Source organism: Typopeltis vanoorti, chromosome 2 (assembly GCF_054136105.1).
Source record: "Typopeltis vanoorti isolate ZY-2024b chromosome 2, IOZ_Tvanoo_1.0, whole genome shotgun sequence".
Lineage (NCBI taxonomy): Eukaryota > Metazoa > Arthropoda > Arachnida > Uropygi > Thelyphonidae > Typopeltis > Typopeltis vanoorti.
In genome coordinates this window covers 83,629,835-83,650,809 of record NC_143550.1, presented here as the reverse complement: position 1 = coordinate 83,650,809, position 20,975 = coordinate 83,629,835, and the positions used below count along the sequence as shown (strand labels likewise).

General features: G+C 33.2%; 1 protein-coding gene across 8 annotated transcripts in view; it reads right to left on the bottom strand.

The window, feature by feature from the left end:
* The window catches only part of LOC150109218 (uncharacterized), a 319,064-nt gene that overhangs the window by 206,263 nt on the left and 91,826 nt on the right, over positions 1-20,975 (bottom strand). For 6 of the 8 annotated variants that reach the window (XM_090412182.1, XM_090412210.1, XM_090412170.1 and 3 more), the window contains one exon: positions 3,675-3,835. The exons of 1 other annotated variant lie outside the window; for it this stretch is intronic. The gene's annotated coding sequence lies outside the window, so the exon portion shown is untranslated. Of the gene's footprint in view, positions 1-3,674; positions 3,836-10,397; positions 10,452-20,975 lie in introns of those variants that run through there. One more of the 8 variants, XM_090412218.1, reaches the window with a different exon arrangement.

Below are 20,975 nucleotides of genomic sequence, written 5' to 3'. Positions count from 1 at the left end.
GCACAATAGGTTTTTCTGATAGTGAAAGCACTACAGTTTCTGTTGCTCAGATAGCAAGTAATATTACGTGTTAAAGTGCTTTTGATTATGTTATTTGATTAAGTGATTTTCAGATAGTTCACGCACTATAGTTTATGTTGCTTAGATGCAAAGATTGTTTTGTGTGCTATAGTGCTTTAGATTAAGTGAATCTTTTAATTATTTTTATGTGCTTTGTATCATATCCTTTAGTTTGATAATAAACATGTTTTTGTTTTGTAATTACCTGGTTCTCATTTCTAAGCCAATGCACTATCCCGAAAATAATATCGAACCTGCGGGAATAGAATAAAGTAACGAGCCACGACTTGCATGTAAAGATTGTATAGAAGTATTAAATTATTTTTGTTATCTTCTCACCCTGACGTTCAAACATTAAGGTCAATTAAGTGGCGCAGTCGTTAAGATCAAATAAATTTCTTAATTTATATTGTGCGATTGCTCAGGGACTGTTACGTTAGATAGACTTGTTACACGAAGTCTAACTAACCGCAGAAAAAAAAGGGGAGGACAAGAAAAAAATTAAGTAAGAACGTAGATAAATAAAATAAAAAGATAAATAAACAGAATAAGTGAAAGGAAAAGAAAACGAAATATATTACAGACTGACTAATACTGTATTTACTCGAATATAACTCGCACTTTTTTACTCCAAAATGAAAGCTAAAAAATCGCAGCGCGAGATATATGCGGGGAGTTTCGGAAACTAAAGTTTTTCAGCAAAAAACTAAATTGACGTTCATAATTAAATCCTTAGTATTCATTATAATTTATAATTGCGCACATTATTGATAAAATGGATACATTTAAATTTTAATTATCAACGTTATTGACGCGATCGGCCCCTCACTTTCATCACGCGATATATTTGAATCTTTAGCGACTTGCTAATTGTCACTAAAGATTCAAATTAGCGACTAACGATAAGTGAAAGCTGAGCACGAAACGGACAGCAATAGTAAGCCGATAGCTCAGATATGAAGACATGCATATGATTAGTGCGGTATTAACAAAAGATCGCGCGACTCAACGACAAAGGCAAGCCGATTATTGTTAAAGTTGCAATCGCCGAATTCTAAAATATCTACAATTGTCATAACAACATTCACTGTCTATTCTCTATTTATTTTAAACTCTATTTCTTAAAGTTTAAAACTTTTTTTGGTGTGCGAGGTATATGCGAAACTTTTTAATTTCTTTTTTCGTAAAGTGTTGTAAAATCAGGGGTGAGAGATATACGCGAAGGACAGTTATATTCGAGTAAATACAGTAGACGGACGGTATGGTACCTACACTGTCTCGTCTGAACTCAGCTGATCGGAGATTTCTGAAATTGAGCTCAGAGAATAAATTATGTCACTTCACAAACTTAAAAATACGTCACTTCGCTTGCGAAGATATCTGTGTAAACTGTAATTTACCTCTTCAACCCTGCTTTATTGGCACTTTCTCTCTATTCCTCTTTGGATCAACTTTTAACACTGACGTAGTTTGTGTACATGTTTCAATAAGCAAAACTTCTCCAACGTGGAGGGTAAGCATTATTCCAAATTATTAATATAAACTGTTTCTTTTCTTAACAAGGATTATTGGTATGAGCATATGCTGTTACCTTTATAGCTTCCTTTATGCCTTATAGCTTTCATACTATATGAAAAAAAAATTGCATCATTGCGAAATTTCCTAGCAACCATTTTTCTTCCAGATAATGTTATCTCTCAACAATCCAATATTATCAAATCTTATCTTTCTTTTCTAATGCACTTGGAAAAGAGAGTGAAAACTTTTTCAATCTATGTAGCAACAAACAAACAACAACAAAAAAAAAAAACTAGCGTCTGTGTTGAATTTATGTTTTTCTAAAATTTCAACTTAACTTAGTTATTTAGACTTCGTTCATTTTTGAGTGTGTTCATTTATTTGTGTATTTTGATAAGTAAAAAAAGAAGCGTGCTTTTTTCCAATAAAAATGTCGATATTTCTGAGTAGTAGGTTAATACATAATGAACTGACATTTCTTTTCTGAAAACATTTCCATGTAACTATGTGAATATACATACAAATGAATATACATGGAAATGTATATTTATTTTTATATTAATTATGGCTACAAAAAAGTTTATTCTATGCAGATTATTATGTAAAAGTTATCCTAATTTGAATACTTTAATCAGAAACCAAGACTAGTGATTACTGATTTTCTAAACTTCAAAAATGTAATTAAACCATAAAATAGCGTTCACCCGTTCATGGCATTCCCTTTGCTGAGTTATCTGCCTGGTTAAAACATGTAAAAAACTACTTAGGGATAGGTGTGCCCTCTTTTTTGAATACAAGATACAGTAAAAAAACAAGCAGTAACCACACAATGAATAATTAAACATCTGGTTCAGTGTCGGTTTGTATCTTCACCAAGTCATTTTTTTTTGGCTTATTGCAAAGATAAATAAGCATAGATTTAATTTAAATAATTTTTGTAGCTTCAGCAACCTAATGATTTTAAATAAACATTCCAACACTTGAAACAATATCTCTATTTGTAAAAAAAAACTGCTAATACTAAAATGCTCACATTCTGTAATTACTTTTATGAAATTTGGTATGCATATCAGAACCCCTGGAATACAGAAAACAGCAACTGTGCAACAGTCCAAAGCAATAATACTGTTGATTCTTTTAGTGTTGCAATTTTAAGTCTGTTAATTGCAAGATTTCTTCTGGTCGGTCTGCCTATTTCACGGAATGAAATAGGCACACAAGTTTCAAGTTTCAGTTAGGGTTAGGAACTACGAGTTGGTGGCAACTATCTGCAGTTGCCTGCACAAATTACTAACAGCCTTGGGCAAGCTGTCCATGACAGCTGAGGGTGGAGACTGGCTGCTTACTAGTCTTCAAATAGGGTTAAATGGCTTCACCATCTCCCCTTGGATAATATCAGGCATTATAATTTCTTTATTTTATTTTAGTTATTGTTTTTTAAATATATCCTACTTACTATAAAAGCAAAAACATAAAATATAACTGTCTGATGGCGTGGCTTATTTATAACATGCAGTACAACAAATCGACAATATTATTATCTATGATAATAATTCGTATATTTCTTATTAAATAACAATAATGTATCAGAATTTATCCAGCAGTATCTCTAAATCAGTTATCGTTATCTAAACTGTGAATATAAAAATAAAATAAAATGAGAATATTTTGACGAGCTTTTCAATCGATATTTTAACACTGATTGTAAGGATTTTGCTGATGTTGTCCAGATAAAAGAAAAACAAACTGGAGTAAGCTGAAGTGTGTTGTAGAATGCTACAACAGCAACAGCATCAAAAATTAATTAATTAATATAAATAACAAGCCCAGAAAGGGATTTATTTTACATCACATATTAAAGTATGAAGAAAAATATACGGACTAATTGACCTAAAAAATTATTTTGTGAATAAATAATAATAACCTATTTTGTTTATATTTTTCGAAAATGATCTGAAGTGAGGAATTTTCTGAAACATTGTTTGAAATAAAAAGAAGTCAGAAATAACGAACAAACACATCATTTCGAATAAAAATGAAGCCATTTCTTGCTGTCACTGCTTGTGGGGTCATCGTTTTCTATTTTAAAAACTAACCTTTCATTGCATTTCGATTGGCTCCATATTATATTAGGGATCTCTCAAGGAACTAAGCTAATTAACTTGGAGGAGACTTCCACATAACCTCTAAGCAATCCGTATAATCAGCGCGGCTTATGTCCAATTCTCAGTGGTCCACCCTGTTATTAGATATCTACCTGGACAGTGAATAATAAAAAAAAAAATGAACAAGCAATAATTAAGAAATATCCGAACAAAATTGCATGGTGTATTAGCTTAAACTACAAACAAATATGATACAATAATGAAATTACATTCACCTGGGCAAAGCTCGGTTAATTAAACAAGATTACACTATTTTCGTCAGGAACCAAGAGCTAAGATAGGTTATCATCCGCAAAAAAGTATCAATGGAAAAGAACTGTAACTACCAGAAGAATTAGAGAATTATCATCTACAATTAATTCATGCCATCGCGACGAAGAGAATTGAAAAGGTCGGATATACTAAATAATAATTACATAATGTTATATATATATATCAGAGTAGGAAATGAATATGACACACAAAGAAATGTATTCTATGAAAATTTGGAGAGAAAGGCAAAGTTAATAACAATGGTCAGTATCTGTTGGATTTATGTTCAGGACGTGAACTAATTCAGAATATGAATTACTAACATAGCGTTTCAACATAAAAACGAGCATAAATTCACATGGAAGGAACACTCCAGAAATCAGAAAATTTTTATTGGCTATGTCATTGTGGAGAGCTTCACGCTGGTTCAGAATGGAGGATTGTACAGAGATTTAAAATAGGAACATTCACTATTTAGTTTTGAGCATGATAAAAATGATTATCATATTCAAAAGTAAATTATATATGCAACTTAAAAAAAAAAAAACTCAAACTCGAGCAGCATTAGACAAGAGAGAAAAAGAAAAGCAAAGATTTTGAAAAAAGAACCATAACCTGAAGCCACAGTAATAAACTCTGAAGAAAGCATTAATTGATTCAACCAGAGAAACACGTAGTGAAGTTTTTTGTAAAGATAAAGATAAAAGAATACGAAAGTCATGGTGATTTCAAGAAGTTAAAGAAGCAATCACTGAAAAGAAACCATATCAAAATTTCCTAGTAATAAAGTTAACATGTTCCCTTTAGTATTTAATTTTACAAGTAAAATTAAATACTAAAAAAAAAAAAAAAAAGTTTGATAAGAATATAAATATCATGAAGGTGGAAAACGTTCTGGAGATTGCTGAAAAAGGTAAGAAATTATAGAAAAACAAACATAAAAGGCATTAGATGCGATTAACCGAAAAACAAAGATTATTCTGTGGGTCTGGAGTAATACTTAAATACATATAAGTTCTTGAAGTAGAACGAGTCATTATAAGTGTGAAAAGGCAGATGAAGTAGATGATATTCGAACAGAAATGTTCAAAAATGGAAGTAAAAGATCTGCAATGACCACACTAATTCTGAAAGTCAGAAGATCGAATTCCTGATGACTAAAGCAGAGCTATCATAGTATTCATCTATAAAAATGAAAATACAGCAGGATGTAAGAATTACAGAGGAATTCTCCCGATTCACTGAGTGCTTCAGGGTAGTAAGGATTCATGCTAAAAATAGAGAAAGGCAATGAAAAATTGCGGAAGGGAAACTTATGCAAGGACAATTTGAGTATAGGCCAACTAGGGGTTGCCAAGACCAGATTTTTCATATAAAAGAGATGTGGAGAAATTATGACAATATAACAAGGATTGGCCGAGTAGTTAGCTTATCCACTCTCCAGTCAAAAGGCTGCGGGTTCGAATCCCATCGTGGACATAGATGTTTGTGATTGTCTGTAAAAATACTAATGGTGGGCGGTAGATGGCGTTGGTGTAAATGATGATGGTAGTTGCTGGAGACGGAGAGTTGTAGAGTAGTAGTGCCCTCCCTCAATGAGTCTTTGGACTTCCTGAGGTGTCACATAATAATAATAATAATAATAATAATAATAATAATAATCTGTATTTAAGTTTTGTAGACCTGTAAAAACTATCAAAAGGAAAAGTTGTTCTTAAGTTGTGAGGCAGCGATTAGAATTAAAGAACAACTTTTGACCCGATTCTCTGAAGAAGGTTTGGATCCTCGGCTGGCAATGTGCCAAGGAGTCAATTCATTCCCCTTGTCAATTCAAGGGGAGAAAGGAATAAGGATATTTATGAATTCGTTACCAACACGCGAAATCAAGTGCTTTATACGTAATATTTTCCAACTGTTGTAGAAGTAAAATGGTTACCACTTTAAAAACTAGAATTTTCATAATAATAATAAACACTCATCCCACGAAACGCATTGATTATCCTATTATCAGAATGGATTCGCCTTCTTCTACCATGCAAAGAAGTGTCGATTGGTCTTGCATCTATGGTTGCACTACATCTCCATTACTAGTAATCAATATGAATTTCATTATGAATGAATATAGCATTAAACCTGATATAACAATCGAAATATTCATTTTAGCTCTATTTTATTTCCGTAATGTAAATGGAGAGGCTCCATGCACTAGATTCTAGAGTCATTAAATATCACAATACGTCGCTCTTCATGCCCCTCAACATGCGAAGTAACATTTCAAGAGAAAATCAAAACAACTCAAGTCAGCTGCTTAATTTCATCAGATTATGTTATACACCTATATAAATTCACTACAATTCTTAAGAAGTCTTTAACTAAATTAAATAATGCTGTGACAAATTTGGTATGAAAATAAGCATCAAAAAACAAAAAAACTAAGAAAGAAGTTTAGAATATATCAACTTCATTTTCAATGGATAACCTATAGAACAAGTGAAATGTTTACACTATTTAGACAGAGAATTTTTTAGTGAAAATGGCAAATTAAATTTGGAAATACATAACAGAGCAAGCAAGGCTGGTACGGTGTGGTGCCAGTTGAATAAATTTATTTGGAATAAGATTTTAACTTGTTGGTGTGAGAGTTGAACTAGAAAGAAAATATAACTCGTACTAAATATACGAATACTTCACTTGCTAAAGTAAATTAACACCTTGATTCGATAATTGTCGTTATCAATATTCTACACTCATTTGTGATTAGTTCTTAAAAGTTTTCTGTTCACAGTTGCTATTATCGTTCACATGCCGTACACCAGTGCTTTTAGAAATACGTTACCTTGTGTCTGCATATCACGATTTGTCATTTTAGTCGTATTTTTATGCACGTTCTATGTACACTATGCGTTAATAATTATAATAACTAATTCTCGAAAGAGTCTAAAAGGCTTCATTTCGGCAAATATCATTTAATAGAAAGTGAGGAATCATAAACCGTCCTTTACTTCTTTCCGAATGTATAGAAACTTGGAGAGTTTCAAAAAATTCACCAGAGAGCTTAAGAGAATCAGTCCTCGGCATCGGAGTTGCCTTGACTTGCACTTTAAAAGAAGCCAGCCCTGCATAGTAGCCAGTATAGTCGCAATTTATTAGTGCTTTTAGGTTTCGCTGGCCTGACAGCTGTTTCGAACCGTGTTTTATCGGAGTTGTGGCCTGTGCCACAACTCCGATGCTGATGATTGTATTCTTATAAGCTGCCTGTTCTAGTTTCGAAACTTTCTTTAAGTTTATATATGATATTAGAAGAGATTTATAATATCCGCCAATTTCTATTAACTAATAACTCATAATTAACGTACAAGATTTATAATATTTCAGTACTATATTCATGCATTGCACCCAAAATGGAGATAACTGTAAGCATCATGTACAGCATTTACCTAATCTTCATTGTTATATTGTTGGATAATGTACAAGAATTATTTCATTGTATTGTAATATGCATAAACCTTTCTAAATCAGTTTTGAGCATGTTAAAATGGCGTTGTGAAGAGACAAGTTTATGTTGCAATACCTGTAGTCACAGTGTGCATTCGTCTTTATGATATTAACTTTGTGTGGAAAAAAAAAACGAAAAATAGTTTCGCTATTGACGGAGATTTTTTTTATATAAAGAAAGACGCAAGAAGCAATGTAATAATGTACGAACTTTTTTAGACGTTGCATACTGAGTCATGCAACGTCTAAAATCTAAGATAGCCCTTTCTATCTAGGGCTATCTTAGATTTCCATTTTGTTTTCGCCCAACAAAACACGATCTCCTGATATTTCATTTATTTTTCTGGAAAGGGGGGGGGATCACTGATTGAAAACTGAGAAGTGTAATAAGTAAATGATTTTTTTGAAAAGGAAAGATAACTAATTATCTGCACAACAATCGAGTAAGTGGTTCTATTACCTTGCTACAACCTAACCATTATTATGTTTTTTATCTAAACATTATAGTCAAAGATCAAAATTAGAGTAGAGAATTAATACAACAAATTTAAATCAGGTTTGATGCTGAAAATAAGTTCAGTATTATTTAAGAGGTCCATTCATACCACATCATGCAGTAACCTTCATGAATCAATAGGCAATAATTAAAATTATGCACGTCTAAAAAAAAAAAAAAAAAGCGATTTCTCTCGATAACATATAACTATCAGCGTGGAAGAGAATGTAATCAGGATTTAAAATACGAATTAAAAAGTGCCGTTGCTTTAAAGTGTAAAGTGATTTTCAGCTATCTTCTTTCACTACGCGTTATTCCCGCTTCCTATGTTACTTAGATGCGACCTCTCGTTAGTACCACTCCCAACCGACCTGTCGCCTATTCTGCCGCTGGGGGGAGGGGGGGTATATTTTTGGCTATAGAAGCGTATGTTCACGGGGCCCGTTTGCCTGCTTGCTGGATGGAAAACGCCAGATAAACTGGCGGAAAAAAACTCTACTGTCCGCGCCCAAGACCGGCTAACTTGGCTATGTCTGAGAAAGATCCTCAAGTTCCTCACGTCTTCGACGGGAATCGAACCTGGGACACTCCTTCCCCAGGCATATGGTTGCGAAGCGCAAAGTCACTAAAGCGGACAAAGTGATTTTCAGCTATGAAAAGTAATAATAAAAAGCTTGATACTTCTAAGGACTTAAAGGGTAGAGATATTGTAATACCTTAAGCACTCTCTCTGATCGAGTCTTTTCAGTACTGAATGTTTTGGTGTTAGTATTGAATCCAATGCAAGAAAGTAAAGTTTATTCTAGTGACTTGATACTGTTTAACCGAAAGATGTATAACTTGATTCGAACTTATAGACGCAACTTTATCGAATCTTTATCATTTTAAAGATGTTCTCTGTTAAGAGATTCTTGGGAAAATGTAATCCTTAGAATGTAAGTGCATTCCTTTAATAGCTTTATAATTTCAGTCACATCGTGTCTGGTCAGCTTGAAACCTACAGAATCAAATCTTTCTTCATAAGAATAGTCACTCATTTCAGACATAAATCTGGTTGTTTTCCTCTGTATTTTACCCAGCATGTCAATATCCTTTCTTAGATAGGAATTCGAAGAATGAATACAATATTCTCAAAAATTAAGAATAGTAGACCCACTATTTAAATCTAATCAAGACGCCTTCAATTTTAAAACGGTTCACTATCTCTTTTCTTGTTTAGTAGAACAGGATAGGATATATCAGTCTGTCCTTAGAGACTTATTAAATGTCATAGAAGAAAAATTTTGGAATCAGTCTCATTTATTAAATTTGCTACCTATGTTATATAAAACAGCTTCCTTAAAAACCATTTGTTCTATTTATTCAAATAGATACCATTTGTATCTAATAATAATACTTATTATTATTATTATTATTATTGTTTTATAAAAATATTAATGCTCTGTCCTCTAAAGATCCACTGTGATTTATACCCTTCCTTTGATTATTAAGAATACATATAAGTTTTCATTTATTTCGTCGCTTGCATTTGGCACCCATTAATTTTTTCCCCCCTCTAATCCATTTATTTGGGATTCTACAGAGCTAATATTTAGCTGTAAAGATACTGACAACTGAAAGTGCAGTTTCCTTGAGCATCATCTGTTTATCATTTAAATTTAAATGAGCCAGTTAATTCAATCTTTATGTAATTCGCCTTAAATGTTCTTAGACTCGTGTTTCCCTCTGATTAAAAATTTAAATCTCCTGAATTTTCTTTTTATTCCTGTAGTTTCATAATACACGTTCCAAAGTAGCGTACTACCTGTGAGTGTTTTCGTAACTCGCAAGTCAGCTAGAGTCGACTGGATTCTTAACGGGTACCAGATACACCATATTCCTTACATTTGAGAATTATCTTAATGTTGACTGGGGAAGGAAGAAATAAATATTTAAAAAAATAAAACAGTCATTTAATCGAGAATGAAAAAAAACGTTCTGCTATATCCGTCTCATAATGCCCAATCAATACAAGATAATCGAAGTTTTCTATTATTAGACATCTATATTTGGTTGGCATACGGAAAAACTCTTAGCTCTGCAACAAACCCCATCTTTTTAATAACACAACAAACGGGATCAGAATGATATCATTAAGCGGAAACTTCCATATGGAAACTTTTTTTTCTAATCAGTAATAACATATTCCACTTCTTTGCTTTTGTATTCTGTTCAGCTTATAGAGTACCCTATTCAAATTTAGTCCTGAATATCATGTTCTTAATCTGAAATCGTTAGACCTATTATATCTCCACAAAGTTCCGATCATTTCTTACTTTCAACAGTCATATGAAACATTCATACCTCTAACGTTCGTATAACTTTGCTTAAATAACTAGTATGATATCCTCCCGTTTCAGAATGAAACTTACCGATATGTATAATCCTATTTAATATATATTTAATCCTATTGGCCTATGCCGCTATAAGGCAAACAAATATAGTCTCTGTTGTCACTGACAGTGTACAGATGTATGGTATCAACGGTTGACGGAGAACTTATGGACTTCAAAAGAAGTGTTATCATAGAATGCTATATCAGTAGTCTATCCATTCGTAAAAGGATATGACCTATCATGAACAGATATGATGTTAGTAAAAGAATTTATCAATAAAAATCGGCATTATGATTCAATGGAAATATTAGAGTATTATCTCAGTCAAGAAACAAATAGAAAGTCTCAGACGGAAATATAACTAGTCCGTTGTGGAAACGATTAATCAGGGGTTCAGAGTCAACAAGGATTCAGCTTAGTAGAAGAAAACTGTGTTAAGAGCAGTACAGTATCGGTTTCTACGGAAGGGCAACTGCTCAGAAGATAAATATCAACCACGGCGATTAAGGCACGGTGATATAGAGTGATATAAATAATACACATCGTGACAGTACAGGAAGTTTAAATTCCATGATACTGGGCGAAAAATCGCGCTCGCTCTTTTCGCAAAATCAGTAAGTGTGGGCGGATGTCTCAAAAACAATAATAATAAAAAAAAACATTTGCAATTCAACAGTGTTTTATGTTAAACTTTTGTTATGTCAAGCCTGAGAATGGAAATTTCTCATAATAAATATTTTTTATTTGTTGAATACTACACTGCTTTATGTAAAAGCGTCGAATGTAGAATCAAATGTAAGAACCAACATAGTAAGCAACCAAGTACATCACATTGATTTGTGTTCAATATGATTTTCGGTACAAAGACCATATGTTTATTACCGAGAACTAATTTTACTAGCAATAATAAAACCAAACAGATATCGCGAGTCGTCGAACTTACATTGTCAGGAGTTACGACTTGTATTAATTCTTGTGAAAAAAAAAAAAAAAAAAAAAACTAAAATGAATAATTACACATGGCAAATTTTCACGAAATTCGTCTAGTACACATAACGGGGATAAAAGACTGTTGGATTAAACAATGCATGCGATCGAACAAAGCTAGTTATTGTCACGTTCTGTGGCATAATGCGTATATCTCAGATCCACTGTTGTTAGATTTATAATAAATGCAAAGCAACCCTGATGTACAATTACCCCTATTTTTGTTACATTGCGTGTGGGGATATATCTGAATTTTTTTATGTATAACAGTTATGAACCTTTGCATCTACGGTACTAGGCTGCCCGAAAAAAAGAGCGCTATAAGTTCTATTCTAGTTGCTAACTAAAGGAACTCTTTCTAAGTATTTCTTCGACCGATTTCCGAGTTACTCATTCTCTGGAAGGAGCAAGTAGGTTTTTTCTTTAATTGCAGAAATTGGGTTTGTAATGCCACAGTTCAAGAAAATCGAACTGTAAACTCCACACTATTTCAGACAATGATATATTGCATTACAGTTAGGGACAACAGTTATCTGTCACACTCTTTTCACTGGATGTTGTTTAAGAATCATTGACAGTTTGGGCCGCTTTCTCTGATTGGCTAAAGGTACAGATTGACTGCTCATCAGCCTCTAAAAGTTACAGAGGGCTAATATGCATTGCCTACAGTTACAGAGGGCTAATATGGCAAAACCAGTCCTTTTCCATCCAGTTTCCCTTCTAGAATTAATTTTGGAATGCCTTTTTATCTATTTATATGTCCAAAATATTTAAGTTTTCATTCTTTAATTATTTTCATGAATATTCTTTTCATTTTTTCTTTCTTTAAAACATCTTCGTTTTTCAGTTTATCTGTCCATGATATTTTCAACATTCTTCTGACAGTCCACATTTCGAAAGCTTCTAATTTTTTCTCTGCTTCTTTATTTAGAGTCCAAGTGTCACCGTTGTAGAGAAGGCTTGATCAGATATAGCATTTTATTAATATTTTTCTTGTGTCTATGTTAATGTCTTTGGATGTTAGAAGTTTTCATATCAATAAAGGCTTTTCTTGCTATCTCTATTCTTCTTTTTATTTCTTTAAGGGAATTTCCTCTGTCTGTAAACATTTGTCCCATATATATAAAAGACTGAACCTGTTCAATTTTCTTTTGTTAACAGCTATGTTTAGTTTCTTATTTATTGGTTCTTTTGATATAATTATGCACTTTTGTTTTTTTTAGGTTAATAATTAATCCCATGTCTAATCTTCTGTTGTAAATTTTTGTGACTAAGTTTTGAAGATCATCTTCAGATTCAGCTATGAGGAATGTGTCATCCCTACCCCCGACTTTTATACCCTTCAATTCTGAAATATCTTTAAAAACTTACCTTACTATATATATTATACAGTAAGAGTGATAAGACACATCCTTGTCTTACTCCTTTTTTGATTTCAAAGTTGTCAGAATATGGATTTCATATCTTATTGAGGCCATTTGATTCCAGTATATATTTGTAATTATACGTAGATCTTTTCCTTTTAACCCATTATTCTGTAGGATATGTATTAATTTCTTGTGATCTTTTGAATCAAATGCTTTGGTGTAATCAATAAAACAAAGATATATGCTTTTCTGGTAATCAATGCTTCTTTCATATAATGTTTTCAAATTGAAAATTCCTTCTCTTCTACTTTGTCTTTTTGAAAACCTGATTCAGTATCTGCTATTTCTATTGACAAAGTGCTTTTTATTCTTTCTAGGATTATTCTCAGTAGTAATTTTGTAACATGGCTTATTAAACTTATTAGTCTACATCTGAAGAAATTTTGGGAATAGTGACAAAGATGGATTTCCTTAGATCATCAGGGATGTATCCTGTATCATAGATGTTATTAAAAATAACCTTTAGGTCATTAGTTGTGTTTTCATTTAATTTCTTTAACAATTCAATAGGGATCTGATCAGTGCCTGGAGTTTTACCTGTTTTCATTTGACTTAGAGCGTATTCTATTTCTTCATATGTAATTAGTTCACCATCCATATTTTGTATATCTGGTGCATCTGTGCAATCAGAGTCAAACAGTTTTTTTTCTATATTCTTTCCATCTTTTTATGATATCTTGTGTCTCTAGTAGCATTTTTCCATTTTGATCTTTTATACAAAGATTATGATTGAAATTTTTCTTGTTATTTGTTAGAGCTTGGATTGCCATGCATTTCTTTATGTGTTTGTTGTCCAATTCCTCTATTTCTTTGCATTTTTCATTTAGCCACTTGTCTTTAGCCTTCCTACATTCATTTTTTATAATTTTAGTGAGTATTCTATAGCGTTGTGTACTTTTATTTTTTCGTCTTTCATTCATAAGTTCTAATATTGATTCTGTCATCCAGGGTTTTTTCTTATTGTATTTAATTTTTGGAATAATCTCGTTAGCTGTTTCATATTGCACTTCTAAAATTTGACCATCTGTTTTCAATTTCCTCTGTGTTGCAAAGTATATCGTCTTCTGTTTTATATCTTACATGATCTAATATTTACCTAATTTCTGATTAAACACCATCATGTTGTCAGGTATATTCAGAGCTGTCAAGTCACTCTTTCAGTTTTAATTTTTAAAGTAGACACAACAGGTTCGAGTTATGGCCAGAACCTATATCACCACCTGGGTATGTTTCAATGTTGGTGATATTATTTTTGAAACGGTTATATTATTTAAAAAAAAAAACCAACAGCACGTTACACATGGGAAAGTCCGGATGGAAGACAAAAATCAATCAGACTATACTATAGTCAGTAAACGTTACTTCAATGGAATACGGAACTCAAAGGTGATGACAAGTGATGACTGTGGATCTGATCATAGACTGGTCTTAATGAAGATGAATATTCGCCTGAAAACAATAAAATTTAAAAGAAGTCAACCCCTAAAATGGGATCTGCAAATGGTACAAAATTCAATAATAAAATCAAAATTCAATGAAGATATTTCAGAACTGTGCAGAACGTCTGCACAGTTGCAAAACGAAAATGAACCCTCTCAGTGGAATAGACTACAAGCAGCTATCATAACATCTGCTAAAAGCACATCAATAAACAAGAAAGAAAGAAAGAAAAAACCATGGATAACTCAAGAGGTAATCAACCTTATTGATGAAAGAAGAACATGAAAAAAAGAGTAGCAAATGAAGAAGCTCTATGATGATGATAATGGTAACATGTTAGACACCACTCTACCCACAAGAAAGGAGGTAGAACATGCAATCAAGAATCTTCCTGATAATAAATCCCCTGAGTGTGATAATATTCCGGCTGAACTGTTGAAAGCTTTGACTGGCAATAATAACAACTATTTAGTGGAATCCATTCAAGACATCTATAACAATACAATTACCTGAAGAACATGCAATCAAGAATCTTCCTAATAATAAATCCGCTGAGTGTGATAATATTCCGGCTGAGCTGTTGAAAGTTTTGACTGGCAATAATAACAACTATTTAGTGGAATCCATTCAAGACATCTATAAAACAATACAATTACCTGAAGTTTTTACATATACCAATTCCAAAGAAACATAATGCACAAAATTGCGAGGATTACAGAACTGTGAGCCTAATATCCCATGCATCCAAAATTATTTTAACCACTGTTAACAAACAAATTGAAAGAGCCATAAGCGGTGATTTGAGTGAACAACAGAAAGGCTTCAGAAAAGGAATGGGAACCATTAATGCTATCCGGGAACTAAACATACTAATAGAAAGATAACTTGAAAGAAATAGGAACATTTACATATGCTTCATAGACTTTCAGAAGGCTTTTGACCGGGTAAAACATAATAAAATGTTCAATATATTAGATATATTACACATAGAAAATCATGTACTTAAAATTATAAAAATGATTTACACCAAACTAGAAAATGCAGCTGTATAATAATGAGAGTTCTGTAGTGAAAACAAAAAGGAGTTAGACATTGTATCCTTTCACCAAATCTATTTAATATCTATATTGACACAGTGATGAAAAAGATTGAAAAACAAAATATAGGAATTAGTATCAATGGTATAAAATACAACAACCTTAGATATGCTGATGATACCATTCTAATAGCAGAAAACAGAAACAAATTAATCAAATTACTGCGGCTACTAATTGAAGAAGGTAAAGAATTTGGATTAGATATAAATGCAAAAAAGACCAAATTTATGAAAATCTCCAAAGAAAGGAGATCCGAGCCAGAAATATTCATAAACAATATGAAAATTGAACATACAATAGAATATAAATATTTAGGCACCTACTTTACTGCAGATGGAAAGCAAGATAAAGAAATACAAATAAGAACAGCCATAGCTAAAGATGCATTCTGGAAAAATAAAGATCTGCTCAGAAGTTTTGTGAGTATCGAGACAAGGAAAAGAATGATAAGAACATTAGTGTGGCCAATTTTCACATATGGAAGTGAGACCTGGATATTCAAGGAGAGAGTAAGGCAACAGATAATGGCCTTTGAAATGTGGTGCTATAGGAGAGCTCTGAAAATCCCATTGACAGAACATGTGACAAATACAGATGTCCTACAGAGAATGAGAACACAGAGATCTTTATTACAGGAAATGGTCCTGAGAAAGATGAGATCGGCAGGACATGTACTGAGAGGTTCAACAGGTCAGAGGATACTAACAGTTTTAGAAGGAAAAATTATGGGAAAAGGATCAAGAGGCAAAAAACGAAAGACATGGCTTGAAGATATAAGATCATGGACAGGATCACATGGCTATGCAGAAAAAAAAAAGGAAAGCCACCAACAGAGAACTGGAAGGACACGGCGCTGCACCCTCTCACTGAGGAAGCTACACGAAGAAGATATTATTTTTGTATCTATTATTTATCATTATGAAATCTATTTGGTTTCTTATAGAGTTATCTGGGTTTGTCCAAGTATATAGTCTACGCTTTGGATGTTGAAATAAAGTATTCATTATGCGTAGGTTGTTTTGAATGCAGAATTGTATCAATCTCTCACCTCTTTCATTTCTTTCGCCCAATCCAAAATTTCCAACTGGATTTTCTTCCCTTCTCCAACCTTTGCATTCAAATCACTCATCACTATGAGTATCTCATTTGATTTTACATATTTTATAGATTTTTGTAAGTTATAAAAATCTTCTATTTCTTCACAATTGTGAGAACTTATCCATAACTTGGATAATTATGATGTTAAAAGGCTTTCCGGCTAATTTAATAAGTATCATTCTTTCATTTATGGACCACAGCCCCATTACATATTTAAAGATGCTTTTCTTAATCATGCTTCTATCTGCCAGAATATACAAATGTAAAGTCATCTTTTTCTAGTTTTCCCGTGTTAGGCCATCTTGTTTCACTAATTTCCATCACATCAACTTTGAGTCTTTTCATTTCCTGTATAAGGTTGTGAAAATTCCCAGATTTATACAATGTTCTCACATTCTAAGTTCCAATTTTCAAGACTCTGTTTCTTCTTTTCAAACGAGGAATATCAGATGCCGACCTTCCTTTCGACTTTAAGTTGAACATCATCATGGAGCGCAGTTGCATCGCTCGTTTACTCATAGTTTCAGTATCTTCTTCTTCTCTGTAACCATTTACAGCTTGGGACGTTGCAGAGGTTCCAACTTCCAAAACACAGCTTGTAAGATATTTAAGGAAGTAAATTAGGAACTGTAGTGAGACCCCGATCTCTTCCACGTCTGCAATAGCCAGCTAACTTGGCTCAAACTGCCAGCCGTTGATCTGTATTCAGATTCTTCCAGTTGTTTCACATTGCCGTTGATATATGAATTATTCCGCCAATGATGAAATAGCAGATGTCATTGCAGTCCTAACATCTTCGCCAGAGCCCCTTTAGTCAGCCATTTTTCAAGGTTCTCTGTAAGTCATCACGGCTACCGTATCGTCCCGCGGCACACGAAGTCCCCGCCGTGCTTCACTTTACAAAACAATCCTCTACTTTATGCTACTTCTACTCTCCACAACGTGAACGCTGGGTTGGACTTTGGAGAGAATGCCTACATTTCCAACAACAGCGCTGATTTTAATGGTATGTTGTTCGTTTTGGTTATTTATTGGTCCGAGTTCATGACCACTGACGCATTTCCTATCTGCACTGACGATAACGACGTTTTTGTTGTGTTGTAATTCTTTAATAGCCCTTTCTGATTTAGGAATATTTCTCGGTGGTAATTTATCTCTTAGTAACAGTGACGAAGTTAGAATAGAAATGAGGTCTGCAGAGTCTCCCAGAAGACAATGTAATCCCTTTGCCGTGTGCTATGATGTTCACGTTTTGAATACAGCTGGGAATTAAGGCGAAGTTAAAACCTCAAGTTAAAAGATATCAGAAGACCGATTAATTATGACCTTCGAGTGATCCACATGGTTTTTCCCCCCCACGTTGCAACCAGTTGAATTTCTTATTTAAATTATATTTCTCCTAAAAACACAATATGACTTTGTTGGCTGTTCGTATGTCTACGATGCTCCATAATTCACTGGTAGCGACGTTGCTCGTTGTCTTGACATTGGTTCTTCTTTTAACAAATACAATTCTGTTGGTTTATAAAGCTTATCTGCTTTGATTGAATCGAATGTGTGTTAGCCTAGGCAACTTCGGTAGAATATCATTATCCTACATCATACTAGGAAAGTCAGTCTACTGATAAAGTTCTTTGGTTTCATGAATAATTTTTACATTAGACCATAAAGACTCATCGTGAGTTTCTAGATGATGCCTCGCATTCCTGTGATGAAACAAATGTTCATTTGACTTCCGATATAGAGACCACATGTTAATTAATGAGAACTAGTTTTATTAAAATATAATAAGCCTTACAAGTAGTTGGACTTACATCGTCAGGGATACAGGACTTGTATTATTGTAAAGGACGTGGAAAAGAAAATGAAAGAAAAATCGAGATTAACATTTAGCCATTAGGTAATTTGTCAAAAAAAGAAAGAAAAAGAACAGAAATGCCGCACATTGATCATAAATGTTACATAAGAAAATGAAAAGAAGCTTCAAAAAATGTTCCGCATCCCCACACAGTGTAACAAAAACTGAGGTTTAATTGTACAGTTTAGTTTGGTCTGCATTTATTAATAATCTAACAGCGGATCTGGTATAAGATACGCATTATGCTACAGAACGTGATGCACTAACTACTTTATATATATATATATATATATATATATATATATATATATATATATATATATATATATATATATATATATATATATATATATATATATATATATATATATATATATTACGATTACCAAGTAATTTTATAAACTTGGTTATTTTACTCCTAATCCCAAGTAAGCAAACAGTTAAGTTTGCGCCTGAAACGCAGTTCAAGTCTAAACGTGGTGAAACACCAGGGAAACTCATTGTAAAGGTGGGTAAAGCTCTGATCACTAATCTTATTCTTAGTATTTTCCATAATGTAAAGCACATCTCACTAAAAGAAGTATACTGCAATACATTATGGGTGGGGGTCACTACCCAGACCGGTTTCAACCTTTTTTGAGGTCTCCTCAGTGAGTAGCTAGACCCTAAATATATACCAAGGTTTTAGTAATATAGAGCCTTATCAACTTTACCTATGCAAGTTGCTAAAAGGTGTTTTTATTTTGAATAATCTCTGGAGGAGATATAGATGTAAATAAGATTTTTTTTATCTTGGGAATAATGTATATTACGGTTACCAAGTAATTTTATAAACTTGGTTATTTTACTCCTAATTCCAAGTAAGTAAACAGTTAAGTTTGCGCCTGAAACGTAGTTCAAGTCTAAAGGTAGGATTAGGAGTAAAATAACCAAGTTTATAAAATTACTTGGTAACCGTAATATACATTATTCCCAAAGTAAAAAAAATCTTATTTACATTTATATCTCCTCCAGAGATTATTCAAAATAAAAACACCTGTTAGAAACTTGCATAGGTAAAGTTGATAAGGCTCTGTATTACTAAAACCTTGGTATTAGAAAAGATGAGCTGAGAGGATTCATTCAATCCAATACCCTTGGAGGGTAATGGATGGCATTGCTGTAGCTAATGAAGTTCTAACTGAGGCTCGGCTATTGCTATTACCCTCCTGCCATGATCAGAGCTTTAATTGCTCAATAACACCTTATCCCTACACTGTCCTCTGCAGATAACGGGGAATATGAAAAGCATTCTTGCTTCGCCCCTTTAAGCCAGTCCTTATAAGGATAAGGACCTTGGTATTAGTAATTACTAAAACCTTGATATCTCAACTGATCCTAGCTAACACTACTGCCCTCAGAGGGTGAGCTTAATTGCTCACAAATCTCCCATTCCCAAATAACTCTCATTACAGATAAAGGGGAATATGAAAAGCACTTGTGCTTCACCCATCCTGTCAGTAACGTCAATGGTCAATGGTCAAACCTTGGTATGGTCCTTTTTAAGTCATTTTTAGGAATTCCAAGGTAACAAATGGCAATGCTGTAGCCAATGAAGTTTTAACTGAGGCTCGGCTATTGCCGTTACCCAGCCATGACTAGAGCTTTTTAGCTCAATAACACTCCATCCACACAAATTTTCTTCATTCGGGTGACGGGATAAAGAGTCAAGGACTCAGTCCATCGCCCAGTTCTTTTAAGAACCTTGGTATGGTATATTTAGGATCTAGCTACTCACTGAGGAGACCTCAAAAAAGGTTGAAACCGGTCTGGGTAGTGACCCCACCCAGATGTGCTTTACATTATGGAAAATACTAAGAATATTGATCAGAGCTTTACCCACCTTTACAATGAGTTGCCCTGGGGTTGCACCACCTTTAGACTTGAACTACGTTTCAGGCGCAAACTTAACTGTTTGCTTACTTGGGATTAGGAGTAAAATAACCAAGTTTATAAAATTATATATATATATATATTCTTCTAAGGCACTTTTATATGGTATATATATATATATATATATATATATATATATATATATGGTATTTATACGGAATAAGAGAGAAATTAGTCAGAACACTATATTAGCTCTATGCAAGACAGTGTTCAAACCAATTTTAACTTATGGAGCTGAGAGTTGGATTAGAAGTAAAACACTTGACCAAAGGCTAGCGACCGCAGATATGAGAGTTCTGAGAAAGATTAGGGGAGTGAACAGATGGCATCAATGGCAATGTCATATTCAAAACGAGAACATTAGGAAAGAACTTGACATTATTAATTAGCATCCAGGAATATGTTAGCAGAGTAAATCTCAGGTGGTATGGTGACTTAAATAGAATGGGAGAGGAAAGATTAGCAAAACAAGTGTTCTCAGCCAGGTTGGGGAAAAAGACCCAGAGGAAGGGCAAGATATAGGTGGATTCATATGGTAAAAAGTGCCTTAGAAGATAGAAATATAAAATCTGATAATGTTGGAGTCTTCACAGGTAACACAGGTTTGGAGAAAAGTTGTAGATAGGAAGTTAGTAATGATGTAAATTTTTCATGTAGTACTATCATATCCTGTACACCCCTTGAGGGTATATGTCGGGAATTTGATCATGATGATATATGGTAACTCAGAACTATATATTTTTAAATGACTGAATATTGTTAAAATTACAACAAA